This window comes from Agelaius tricolor, unplaced genomic scaffold, assembly GCF_023055355.1.
Source record: "Agelaius tricolor isolate 1412-34295 unplaced genomic scaffold, bAgeTri1.0.p SCAF_6, whole genome shotgun sequence".
NCBI lineage: Eukaryota > Metazoa > Chordata > Aves > Passeriformes > Icteridae > Agelaius > Agelaius tricolor.
This window is the reverse complement of record NW_027269266.1, coordinates 52,983,108-52,996,628: the sequence shown is the minus strand read 5'-3', so window position 1 is coordinate 52,996,628 and position 13,521 is coordinate 52,983,108.

Below are 13,521 nucleotides of genomic sequence, written 5' to 3'. Positions count from 1 at the left end.
TTGTCTAGCATCCCTGAGGATGCAGGGACTGCACTGGTGGAACACAGGGTCACCTGCTTCCTTCTTGCCAGCACCTGACTCCTGTTGACAAACTTTAGGTTGTAAAAGAAAGCCCCTGATGCTGAAAGAGGGCAGAGTGAGCCCCAAGAAGGTCCAACCTTACGCAAGGAAAATACCCATGTAGGAGTAGGGAAAACACTGCCTTTTATCTGCCCCCACTCCTGCACTGGTCAAGAAAAATATCATAGGCCAAGGCAGAAGAGGGGGCTAGAGCATCACAAGCCCTTCCATGCCTGCAAATGAAAGTTGCCAGCACAAGGGTTTTGCAAACACGCCTCTGCTAACCTCCACAGGTTGTTTTTGTTGGGCTGGCTCCCCCCACATCAGTCCCAGCTGGCTCCCATTCTACAAAATCCATCCTCACTCACCCTCCATGAAAAAAGCAACTTGAAAAATTATTCCCACGCCAGCAAAGGCTGCCCTTTTGTGCCTGACCAGGCCCTAGTGTGGGCTCACCTGAAAACTAGGTACATAGCATGTCCTTTAGATTTGTGCTGCAAATTGTGCTGAAAAAAAGTTGATCAGCTTCACCTCACTGGTGGCCAGGTTGAGGATGATGTTTTCAGCCTTGACATTGCACAAAGTGCAGGCCCCCCTGACTGGTGTGGGAAGAGCCATTAGGGTTACAGGCCTGTAGTTTCCAGGATCTTCCAGTCCTTGTTGTAGATATTTGTCAGCTTCCTGTAACCTGGGACCTCCCCAGTTATCCAGGACTCCTATAAATGATTGTCATGGGCTTGGTGAGCTCTTCCACTAGTTTCCTCAGTGTCCTGGTGGGCAGTTGTCCGGAGTGCCTCAACCTTCCCAAAGAAGCATCATGAAAAAGACACCTCGGTGGCACAGGCACATCTGTACTCACATCAAGTGATTAGCTTTTCTGTGATCCAGGCATTGTAGAAGGCGAGACAGGGTCCTCATGTGGGATTTCAAGAAGAGCTTTATTGAGCACCTTCCTCAGAGGGATCCAAGGACAAAATCCCACTCTGTCAGGGAAAGCAGGGGTTTATATGTGGATTTTGAGAGGTGGGGCAGAACACCAGGGCCAATGGGATGAGGGCACAGGTGTGGAGTGAGGGGGAAGGGCCAATGGGATACATTGAATCTGCATGTTGCAGGAAGGCATGCTGGGAGAAGCTTTTTCCTCACCCTAACAACAGTAGTTATTGCTTGAGGGGTTTTCCCTCCAGGGCAGTGTTGGGCACTCTTTCCCTGCAGGCCCACTGGCCTCCACCCCTCAGTACCCTTGAGTGGAAATCATCCCATTCCATAGATTCATGAATGCCTAAGTGGCATAGCAGGTCGCTGACCATTACCTCCTGAATTATGGGAGATTCATTTCTGCTCCTGCTGTGCTTCTGTTCCTGTCTTCCAGCTTGAGAGGCAGGGTACCTGGAGAACAATGGATCTTGCTATTAAAGACTGAGAGAAAAAAGGTATTAAGTATCTCATCCTTTTTAACCATGTTTCCTCCTACATCCAATAAGGGAGGGAGATTCTCCTTAGCCCTTCTTTGTTGCTGGTGTATTTGTGAAAACATCTTTTGTAGTCTTTTATGACAGAAGTCAGATTAAGTTCTACTTGGGCTTTGACCCTTCTAATTTTCTTCCTGTATCCTTGTACTCTTCATGAGTTGTTGAGCCATTTTCCTGAGTTCCAGCCAATGCTCTTTTTTTCAGCCAGGCCAGTATTTTTTTTCATGGCTTATCTTTCAGTACCTTGGGGATAGCCTGGTCTTGTGCCTTTAAGGTTTCCTTCTGGAAAAATAGTTAGCTTTTCTGGACCCCTTTGCTTTCTCAGGACCGCCTTCCAATGGACTATGTCAACCAGTGTCTCAAACTGGCTGAAGTCTGCCCTCCAGAAGTCCAAGGCAGCATTTCTGCCTTGGACTTACTTTCCTTACTTCTCCAAATAATGAAAGCTGTATCATTTTATGATCCCTGTGCACAAGATGGTCTCTAACTGTCCCATCACCCACCAGTCCTTCACTGTTTAGAAACAGCAGGTCCGGCAGAGACTTATCCAGTTGGCTCACTTACCATCTTCTTGTAGAAATAATGTTTGTTATTTTTCATTTTAGAAATGTCTCATGTAATGATGATTGACCAATAGAGATGGACTTTCCTATCATGTTCAAAGTGGCGCTTTCATTACTTTTAAGGGATTTGGAGTGTCTAGGACCACTTAATTCTGATTTTTTTTTTCTTGTGTCTCTCAGGTCTACTTTTTATATCAGGATTGGTGTTTTCTGTTGAAGCTGGTAGTAAATGCATTAGGAAGTACAGTGGAGAGCTGATGGTGAATCTTATATAGCTTCAGGGGTTGCTTTAAGTGTACTCTGCCAGGTTCTAGAGACCAGTCTGGGCATAGGGAAGCCAGTGCGCTCTTTTCCTCCTGTGTTGTGACTGTGTAAGCACCTGTGTGTAAGGCTCTAACAAAAGGAATTTACAGTAGTTCATGTACCCTGGTTTAGACACTTGGGAGAAATACTGACCAGATATTCTCAAAAGGCCAAAACAAGACAAAAGTTTACTGGCAAACTGTAGAAAGTCAGGGAATTTTGGCAAAAGATTTAGTACAACATCCAATCAACATTAAACACAGCTCAAAACATTAATTTGGCCCATTAAATTTAGCAGTTTTTAAACCCATTCAATGTTAAGTTACTCAAAATATTTCAAGAAGAGGGAATTAGGAAGCAGAAAGACAGGAAATATATAGAAAAGCACACATATGAAAGATATAGAAAAGCCAACTCCTGCATTCCAGCAGCATTCGGATACAAACTCCAAGAGGAAGGTGTGCACTGGCCTCATTTTATACCTTAAATACCTCTTGTCCTTCCTGGGCCTTCCCCACAGGTGGAACTTCTGGTCATTTGACCACTCAGAAGCTGGGTTAGGCAAGAGTGGAGCACTGCCTCCTATGTGCTGATGACTGGCAGACACTGGAGCTAGGATACAGGCTCTTGGGGTAGGTGGTGGAGAGCAGTTCACTGTCTTACCAGGGCAAGGTCTGACCTAGCCTGCCTTCCCCCCATGCATCCCAAAATACCTTGGCACATCAATCTTTTCAGTGTATTAGCTAGCCTGTCAGCTCTGATATGGCTATCCAGCTAGAGCAGAAAATCAGTTGTCACAGTGACAAATGTGGTTTGAGAAACAGAATCTGGACTCTGCCTTGATTTGGTGCTGATATGGCTTGCCATGAAGACTGAGAGCTCTCAAAACTCTGCTTTGAGGCATGGGCCAGGGGGTATTTTAAGGGTAGAGCCTTGCAGCAGAGAGCTTCCCTGCTTGTTCTAATGGGCTTGATGCATTTGTCCCTGATAAAATGTAACTTCAAACACCAAGGAAGTACCCTCTATTTGTGATTTTGCACTGTTAATACTGCAGTAGGTGACGTGTTAGGGGAATGTCTATTAAATTGTTTTAAGTATATGTAGCACTGACTGGTTTTTATTTGTCTGTCTGCTACTTTTTGAAGTGGTGTCCTGGTTTAGGGCAAATGTGGGAGAAAGCCTCCAAAGGGGGCCCCTCCAGGAAGCAAACCCACATGGCCCCTCTCCCCAACCGGTTCAGGAAGGATTCCTTGGAGAGAAGTGGAAAGAACCTGTTTATTTAACAGGCACAGCACCCCCCAGCACACAAAATTAACAATACCAGATGACAACACTCTTTCATCTCTCTGAAAAAGATGACAAATTCAGAAAGTCTCTCCTGGGAGTGGTTGCTCTGTTATTGGTCCCTCTGGCCCTGGGAATGGCTGCTGCAGGCCACAAAGTGCAAACTCTTGGTGTTTCCTAGGTCCCAGTTCAGAGCAGGCGCGAGTGGTTTCAAGAAAAGGAAAGAGAAATAGTCCAGAGAAAATTTGGGCTGCCTAGCTAAACTAACTAACAAGTAGGAGCAAAAGCAAAGTGAAAGCAAGTGCAAAAAGCAAAAGCTGCACTGTGTACTGCCCCCGTCTTTGTGTCCCGCTGACTCTTGGAGGAGTGAGTAGACTGATAACTGATAACGAAACAAAATAAAGCTTCACTCTTCAGAGCCAGTTTTGAAGGTATAGAACATAATATCCAGCATAAACAGAATGACGACTGGGGATACAAGCAACATAACGTCACCCTAGGACAAGTGGCTTCTTCCATTGTGAGGATAGGGAGAGACAAGTGCATCCCAGGGTTATGGTGGCAGAGGAAAGATTCACAGCCTCATCTGTCCCATGTGAAGAGGCATGAGACTCCTCCCTTTCTGTACTTGGTAAACAGAAGTCACTCTTATGCTTAGTTTGTCCATGTTAGTCTCTGCAGTTCAGTACCTGCTGAATGTTTTCTTATGTTCCTCCATAATACAATGTTAGGACTATTGACCTAAAACTTACAGGCTTACCCCGAGAATCAGTAATTCCAGTGGGGGGTGTAAACCTGTCTGTAGTATCAGAAGGATGTAAACAGGGTGAGCTCTTTCCTCCTTTTGTCACTTTAATATCCCTGCAGCCTGCAATAACTGTTTCCTGTAACTAGAAAGCAAGCTTTGTATGAAGCCTGCTTTAAGCATAGGAAACCCCTTCAACCTGAGTGTGCTGCTGCTTCTCATTTCTGTGTTGGCATGCCTATGACTGTCAAGAAAGCAAGGCTGGTCTCTCTCTGGAAACAGCTGTAGAACCTCTAGTAAATGCTGAGAATCTCATATCATTTACTTCCTCTGCTCTTAGGTGATGGAGGTCCAAACTAAGTCTCATTGTTCCATATTTTTTGGTGTGCCTCTCTAACATTGGGGAGATGCAGCTCTACGCTTTAGAGGGTTTCCTTCCAGTGTGCCAAAAAAACCTTGTATATCAGTAGATGATGGTAGGTACATTCAAACTCTAGATGGAGTGGTTGTTATTTCTGTTCATTGTGTATTGTTAGAAAGGGGCAGTTAGTGGGTAAAATACATCTAGCAAAGAGCACTGTACCCCTAAAATAATGATTTGAAAAATATAGTTGCAGGTTTTTGCTTATGGCAAGAGGTCACTGGTGGTTTGGGAGAGGATGGTGATAACCTTGCAGAAGATATCTTATTTGAGGAACTAGTGATCTTGAGCAGACCATGTCTGCTCTATTGCACCTTGTACTTGAAGCCTGAGAAGCACATAGCATTCTTCATACAGTCTCTAATGTCTTAGGGAAAGGTAAACTCCATGTGGATCAATATGTGGAATGTAATGATCCTGACCAGAGGCCCCTGTGCATTGTGGAGTGGTAGTGGTTTTGGTTCGCCAATTCGAAATTTCGCCAATTTTGAGATTTCCTGGCCAATGCACCAATGAGCATAATGGTTCGGTGCTAGCCAATCACCAATGCACTCACTTCTTGCTGTGAGATAGGATTAGGAGAAAGGCAAAGCAGGCTCAAAACCTTAGAAGGGTATAAAGAAAAATTTATTAACAGTAACTAAAAGAAAGAGTAACGAAAATCAGGACAAAAGCTTCAGAACACTTCTCTTCCCCTCACAACCTTTTCTTCCCATTGACAATGTAAAGAAACAAAACCTAAAATTGCAGTCACTTTACTACCTCTAAAATAGTCTTTCTTCAGTTCACTTAGGGAGAGAAGTCCCTCTTATTAACATTATGGAGACTTCTCCACAAGGAAATAAAAGTTCTCTCGTGGCTCTCAATTTTGTCATGAATAGCAGCTGCCTGGGGAAATCTGCAATCATGAAGTGCTTCCCATTTTCCACAAGCTTTTCCCACACCTGTGTTTATGGGCCATGTCAACTTATGAGGTACTGTTTTAAAGATGAGCTGCTCAAAGGCAAAACTTCTCATTATCTATCTCTAAAATCATCTTCATCTCTGGGAACAGAGTTCCTCTTCTTCTCTCCCTGAGGGCACAGGGTCTCATCACTCCTCTCTCTCTGTTCAACCTTCTCATAGATTACAATTACTTTATCATCAGCTTACTTTGGCATGGAGATCTTTGCCCAATATTAATTTGAACACTTTCATCTCCCCATACCTTCATGCATCATAGGGAAAAAGAGTCTTTCTCCATAGCTATTACAAGAGGATTTCAGCCCCAAGATTAAGACATACCCTCATCCCTCCCCTCTAGGACTTGACTTCTTCACTGACCTCGATGTCTTCATGTTGCTCCTTTGCATGCTTGCATCTTTTTCCTTTCTCTCACTTGAGGGTGGATTGAAGCACTGCAAGAGTTAACATCTTGCCCTGGGCAGATGGTCACTCACTGCTTGCAATGGTGGGAACTGTGGCTGGGGCTGTGTCAGGATTGGCTGCATGGCCAGTCTTTGGTTTTCTCTGCATGGGCTGCGGGGCTGCCTCCGGTCTCAGCCACAGGATCTCGTGTGGCGGCCGCGCTGCAGGGAGGGGACCTGGTGGCATGATGTTAACAGCCATGGCCCGGCCCTGCTTCGGCCAGAGCTCCTGCGGTCTGCCATCCCCCTGCCTGGCAGCTTCTGGGGCCCAGCCTGGCCAGGGCTCCCCAGAGAGGGACCTGGCCCCGCGGCTAAGCCTGCCCAGCCCAGCGCAGCTGAGACAGGGCTCAGGCCAGCCCTGCTACCTGTTCCCAGGCCGCAAAGAAAAGAGGCAGTTCCCAGGTTTCTTTCATCTTTAATGTGTGTTTTTTGCAGAGGTGTGTTCAGCTTTCCAGTGACTGGAAGCTTTGCATCACTTCCCTAAATGTCTTCCATGCAAAACCATGACATTGGTCTATATATAACACTTAACCTCAGCAGATGCAAGCCTGTCCTACAGATACAAAATGGCCTCAGGCTCTGTGTGCTGCACAGGTTCCATGGCTGCAAGATGAAGTCAGCCAGCTCATTGTAAGTTAGTAGCTTGCAGGCAAGCTCCCACTCGTTAGCAGTGGTTACGCCACTTCCATGGTGTGGTTTCATCTATAAACACAGCAAGAAATTCTTCTGTGATCATCCTTAATGAATAGAGCTATTGTCCTATAAGAAAATTATAAGATAACTCAAATGACCAAATAAAAAAGAAGAATCTCACCTATTGACACAGTCTGTCCAGCATGATGGATCAGAGGCCTGTTCAAAGCTACAGTGCCCAGTGTTCCTGCCACCTCAAGCGATGTAAGATTGCCTATAATATACTCTCCTTATAGTGTTAGTTTTAGTAAATAGCACTTCTACCTATAGTTTAGAGAGCCTGAGTACCTCTGTCTCTGAATTGTTACATGCTAACACCTTCTTGTGCAAAACAGAGTGTTTACCCTATGGATTAGTAAGCTATAGCTAAAGTATTTTTCAATTTGAAATTAGGAGTCTACAGTTAGAATTCTATCCATCTAACTTGTAATCACACTTGTAGTCTATTTTATGTACCCTCCACAATGTATTAAAATAGAGCAAGTTCATACTGTCAGGAGCATTTATTCTGTGGAATTCGGGGGGTCTCAGTTTATTAGGAAGATTGAGGCAATACCTTAATAATTAAGGTAATATCATTGAAAGATAAAAGTCTTCCAAGGGAGGGAGAAATCCTTCTGGAACAGAAGGGTCCCTCCGAATGATTGTAACTGTGAAATTATGGGGATTAAAGAAAAATAAAGAAATAGAAAATATAGAAAACGGAATAACAGTTCTTTATTAGAAAATAGAACAGAACAGGACAAATAACAACACAGTAACAGAAGTTTCCAACGCGCTGAGCACTTTTGCTCTCTGGGTGTAGTTATGATTGCTGCCGGCAGGGGGCGCGGGCCAGCTGCGGGCAGCAAAGCCGTCGCCCCCGACCCGGGCCAGCGGCAGCGCTGGGATGAGAGCGCCGGGATGGGAGCGCTGGGATGAGAGCGCTGGGATGAGAGCGCTGGGATGAGAGCGCCGGGATGCGAGCGCTGGGATGAGAGCTCTGGGATGAGAGCGCTGGGATGCGAGCTCTGGGATGAGAGCGCTGGGATGCGAGCGCTGGGATGAGAGCGCTGGGATGCGAGCGCGGAGCTGCCCGCGGGGCGCGGGCTGGCGCCAGCACGGGGCGATAGCAGGGGGTGCTCTGTCTTTCAAAAAGTTACTGCAAACTCAGGCTGGTGGCGGGGGTTCCTAATGCTGGCCGTTGCTGAAAAGTCTGAGTCCGCCGGGGGAAAGAATGCTCTCGCCAGCAGCGAGCGCAGGCAGGGGAGCAGGTGGAACTCGAGCTGAGCTGCTGCATAGAAAAGAAGCCGGTGAGACTACACGGCTCCTGGCGGCACACCACGCGACAGCTCCCGATCTCAGAGTGGATGAGAAAAAACCCACCAGCTAAAAAACCCCTGCCAAACCCCTATTCCTCTCGTCAAAAGGATTTCGTTAGTATGCCAGGGCTGTTAACCACCTCCCTTTATCACTGACCGTCCACCCCCAAGGAGCCTCCTCCTGCTTCTTCATGATGCAATGGGAAAAATTCTCTAAAAAGCCTAAACCCATAATAGGTAATAAAGTTGTAGGAAGTCCATTATATCTGTTGTTTTTGTTGCAGTAGTCCGCTAACACCCATGAAAATTTTTCTTGAAGCAGAGAAAACTCTTAGTCAAAAGTGATTGCAGAGTGACAAATATGAGAACAAAAGGTATTGTGAGATGAAGCCCCAGCCTCTCATCACCATGAACCCCTCACAGTCCCCAACTCCCAGAACCCTGACACCTATACCCAATATATTTTAACTGTGGATTTAGCGGTCCACTGTGGAGTTAGTGGCACGGTTTGCTACCTCCTTGCTTCCCAGCAGAGAGCGCTCTCTGGGTAGATGAGAAATGTGACGAGGGCTCATCAGAAGGGAAAACACAACCAGACATCAATGCTGAAACGAAGAGTACCTGGAACACGAAAGACCACAGATCCATTCTCCAGAGACGTTTCTCCATAATGTGAGAGTTATGCTGGACAGAAGTCCCGTGTCAGTCTAAAAGCCAGGGAATGGGACTGGAAGCTCTCTTTTAGATTAGCTCCTTGGTCTGAGCTAATATCTCTTTAGCTCCTTGGTCTGAGCTCTTTATCTCTTTAGCTCCTTGGTCTGAGCACTGGCTTTGTCACACCTCACTCTCAGACAACCAATTTTCCTTCTGAATTACATAGGACAGGCACTTGGACTGTATTCCAGGCTGTGCACCTAAATCCTGAGCACCTAACCCAGGTACCTAAGGTCTACACTTCCCCTAGTTCCCCTCCCAATAGTAAATATTGTACCAGAGAGCCATCTACAGAACAGAGATAAGGGATCAACCACACCCCTGTGGTGAAAACATTCAGCCAAGTTGCTTTTACACATGTTCCAAGGCTGTGCTTTGTCTCTGCATTTGCAGACTATTACATTTCTTATTACTTTGTCTTGGATAATCCACATATTAACCCAGAGTAATGCCCATTGAACTGAGTGGGACGTGGTGTAGTAGGGTAACCAGACAACATTTTCCCCAGAAATTCATGGCAGGAATGGTTAGGGAATTTGCTGTGAGGTACTTAAAAAAAAAAAAAAAAAGAAGCCCATATTGCAGGAAGAAGCAGCTGGCCTTAACACTTCTGTGTTTGATGAATACATGACTTGAACAGCTTTCAGTGAAGCATTGCAGAGGTGGGACCTCTACAATAGTGGCCCCTTTCAAACGTGGAACAGCTATTTGTGTCTTATTGCATGTCCTCTATGGTCCTGTCCTTAGCTGGAGGGGATACATGATCAGGTTTCCCTTCTTTGTGTAGGAGTGACTGGTGAGTTGCAGTCAGGAATATTATGCCTTCAGCTTTGGAAGAACCGCTGGACACTAAATGTATCCTTTGGCATCTTTTAGAGTTCTAAAAAGTTGATATTTTTCACAGTTTAATTGATGCATTACCAGCTTCTAAGTGGTTTTTTTTTTTGACAGCACTGTGTCATACCTTAATCATATTCACTTTGATAGTTCACCAAGGTTTCTTAGCACTCTTAATGGTGTTGGGTAGAAAGAAAAGCAAAACTATTGGTCTGAGTCATGTGGAGACTTAATCTGCCAGGAGTCTGAGCTGCCTCTCTTGCTTGGAGATGCTACTTATTTGACTCCTGAAACCTGACAGCCCTTTGCTTTCTGACCCAGAATTTCACTGGAAGACCTCTGCTGAAGGAAGGATTTTTATTCCTGCCAAATCTTTCATTCAGAAAGCACATTCAGAACGAATGTGCTGTCTGGCTGTTGCTGTGTCCTTAAATTTGCCTAAAGGAATGTGTCAGAGTTTAGAGAATGGCCTTTCACAAAGCTTTCTGAAGGAAGTGGATTTTTTTTCCCCAAGAAGTAGAAGCCTGCAGAAATAGAATTGTCAGCCTGGGGCAGAAGTCCTCATAACCTTTCATGGCCTTTGTAAGCCTATGTGCAAATTCTATGTGTTTTTCCTTGCACTGAGGGATTTTGCAAACTTATGTGAAGATGAGCAGGTATGCTCTGTACCTATTCAAGATATTTATTGTGTATTCAAGTATATTCAAGATAGATGTTAAAAGCTTTCTCAAGAAGAATTAGAACTTGACAAAACAGCAAGAAACCTTGCAGTGTCTTGGTGTAAGTGTCTTAAAGCTCTGCCTTGGGGTGACAAAGCATCAGGATGATGAAGAGTATAACACTGTGCAGTACAAATGAACTGTGAATTAAGGTCTGTTTTTGACATAGAAATGGAAGGGGAAAAACTTGGGTTACCATAGTACAGGTCATGAATTAAATAACCTACTTACTGGTCAGGATGATGAGGCTCCACGTACAGTCAGTCTTTCCTGCATGGAGATTCTTGGAATTTTATGCAGTGGCATGATCCCTGGGAATACTGTAGACTAAAAAGCTAATGAATCAAAAGGAAAAATATGTATTTTAGTAAACATAATCAGTGATCTGGTTTTGATTGCTGGTTTAATAAGGCCTCTTGGTGGAAACAGTGCTTTCACCAAAAAAAAGCAAATTGAAACTGCAGGACATAAGCTGTTCACATTTTTAAGACGAGGCCCAGCCTTTTGCTGTGGGTGTAGCAGTCAAACTTGAAGATTCAGAAAGTTTTGAAAAACTGTATGTTAATTTTGGAAGTGTTCTCCTTTTGTTCCTATAGGTGTGACTGTACTTGAAGGTAGGAATGTTTTCGATTCTCCCTCTTTTTACTCCTTTTCTTCCCTGTCCACATGCATGAGTTGAACAAACTGTTGTCCATTACAGTTGAACCAGGTTAATGTTGTATGTGAATTCAGGTATCATGCCTCATATTCCATGTGGTGGGGTGGGGCCTGTGACCACCATTATTCTGACTTCGAGAAGCTGCTGCTTGGGCCTCAGTAACAGCTTGAGGTGTGTCAGAAAAAAAGCTGACACTTTTTTTCTGCTAGTCTGCTGTAGCTGTCAAGTAAAAAGTGTTGGTTGGTTCATTCACTCTTTATGGGTATAAGAAATGAAATTAAATTAAAGTATATGAAAGGTTAGAGACTTAGAGACTTCATATTAAATGTGAAGGGACGAGATATGTAATCTTGGTTGCTGAATAATCATTCTCCTAGTAGCAAGTTCGAAATTGTTCTGGAAGAAATTTATTCCTACTGTTATTTTACAATTTGAGCCTCAAAATGATTGCTAGTTATGTTATTCTAGAAGGGGAAAGGAAAAATCTCCCTGACGTTACTAATTCATCAAGCCACATTCCTACAAGGCAGTGCCTCATGCAGGAACTGTCTCTGGACACACTGTCCTGTGACCATCTAAGCTTTTTTGGGGGAGGCCTCTGAGCACTTTGTCACAGCAGAGACCTGTATCTTTTTGTAGTGCATTTTGGTTCTGTGTAGAGATAATTTCCTCATTTTGGGAAATGCTTCATTTATTTTCAGGATTATCTTGCTCAATGCATTAACTTTTCCACAAATGGCAAAGCTCCAAGTGGCATAAGAATGAAATTTTCTTTAGAAGCTGAAGCTTCTGATTTGAAATCTTCTGGTGTTCTTTTAGAACAGTAGGTCACCTTTCCTTTTGAGCCCCCCTATTTTCACATATTTGAGCCCCCTACCACATATTTGTTGGTTTAAATCTCATTTTTATTCATCTTCACGTCTGTAAAAGAAAATCTTTGGGAGAAGTTATTGGGATTTTCTGGTGGAGCTGCTAAGAGAGTTCATTTATTAGAAAACAAACAGAATGATCCCCATATGCTGTAGTATCTCACAACAAGGCGTCTTCTTTACATATGTGTATTAGGTTGGCTCCCTGTTGGTATGAAAATACTTGTCCGAAACGTATTCTCTGGTTCCTGAGATTAATCTCAAGAACTAGGAAGTTACTGGAAATTGTGTTCTCATGTACCTTATAAGGAAACTGGTAATGAAAGAAGTAAAAGTTATCTGTTGTAGAACTGTATTTAATGACAGTTTGGACTCATTAGTTAAAACTTGACAAGTACTTGTTAATTGTCATTTGATTTATTTCCCTGTAACTGTCTATAGGTGCAGAGATACAATTGCTTGGACTATTCCTCTGAGGTTTTTTGTTTTCTCATCACTTTCTAAGTGTATGTTGCTTCTCTAGCAGTTTCAAAAATACCAAACTGAATAGTCTACAATTTGAATGTCTCTTAAAATTTATTAGTGTTGGTACCTAGTATCAACAGATATTAGCCGTTGGCAGACTGCAATCACCCTTATGTAGATCTTTCTCATTTACAGCTACATGTGAGAAGAATGCATGAGAGGGTTTCTGTATCACCTGTTGTAGGTCGTTTTGATTGTTGAGAAGTCATTATTCTCAAGCATGTGTAAGTAATAGTACCATATAGGACACAAAATTATTGTAACATGATAAAGAATATGCAAATGTCTTTACACAAATAAATTCATTTGTGCTGATGACTTCTTTGTACTCTCATAGCAAAAGTTTATTGTGTTCTATCTTCTTTTCTTCTTTTCTGGAAGCACCAGACTGCCTGTAACCATTTCTGTAGCATTTGCATTAATTCTGCAACTCTATAACAGTAGAGCAGCTGTAGTAGTGCTCATACTCATAGAAGCTTGAAATCGCTGAGAATTAGTAGTGTAAGATAAGTACTTGAGAAGTCATGTCTTTCAAGTTTTAGCAAAGTCCCAACAAGAGAAGTTTACACTTCATAGATAACATCTAACTCTGTCCTGCACCTAGGACAGACGTCCTGCAGCACCTGAGTTACTGGGGTAGCAATAGTCCCTATGTATCATAAATATGCAATTAGACCAGGGTGTATCAGTGAGTTTCACCGTGGTATTCAGAAGTAACTTAGGCATGTGGTTTTTGTAACTTTTTATTTGTATTAAAAGGAAATGGTTTAGAAGCCTACTGTGTTAAAAGGCTGTGGTCTAACTGCCCTCAGCTAATCACCCATTCTCATCACAGCCCACCTCCTCTGAACCAGTTGTGACTGGTTCAGTTTATAGGGTTTTTCCACTACATAACCAAACCTTCCTGTAAACAAACACCCCAGCACCCAGAAGCCTTAAAAGTCTACTTTT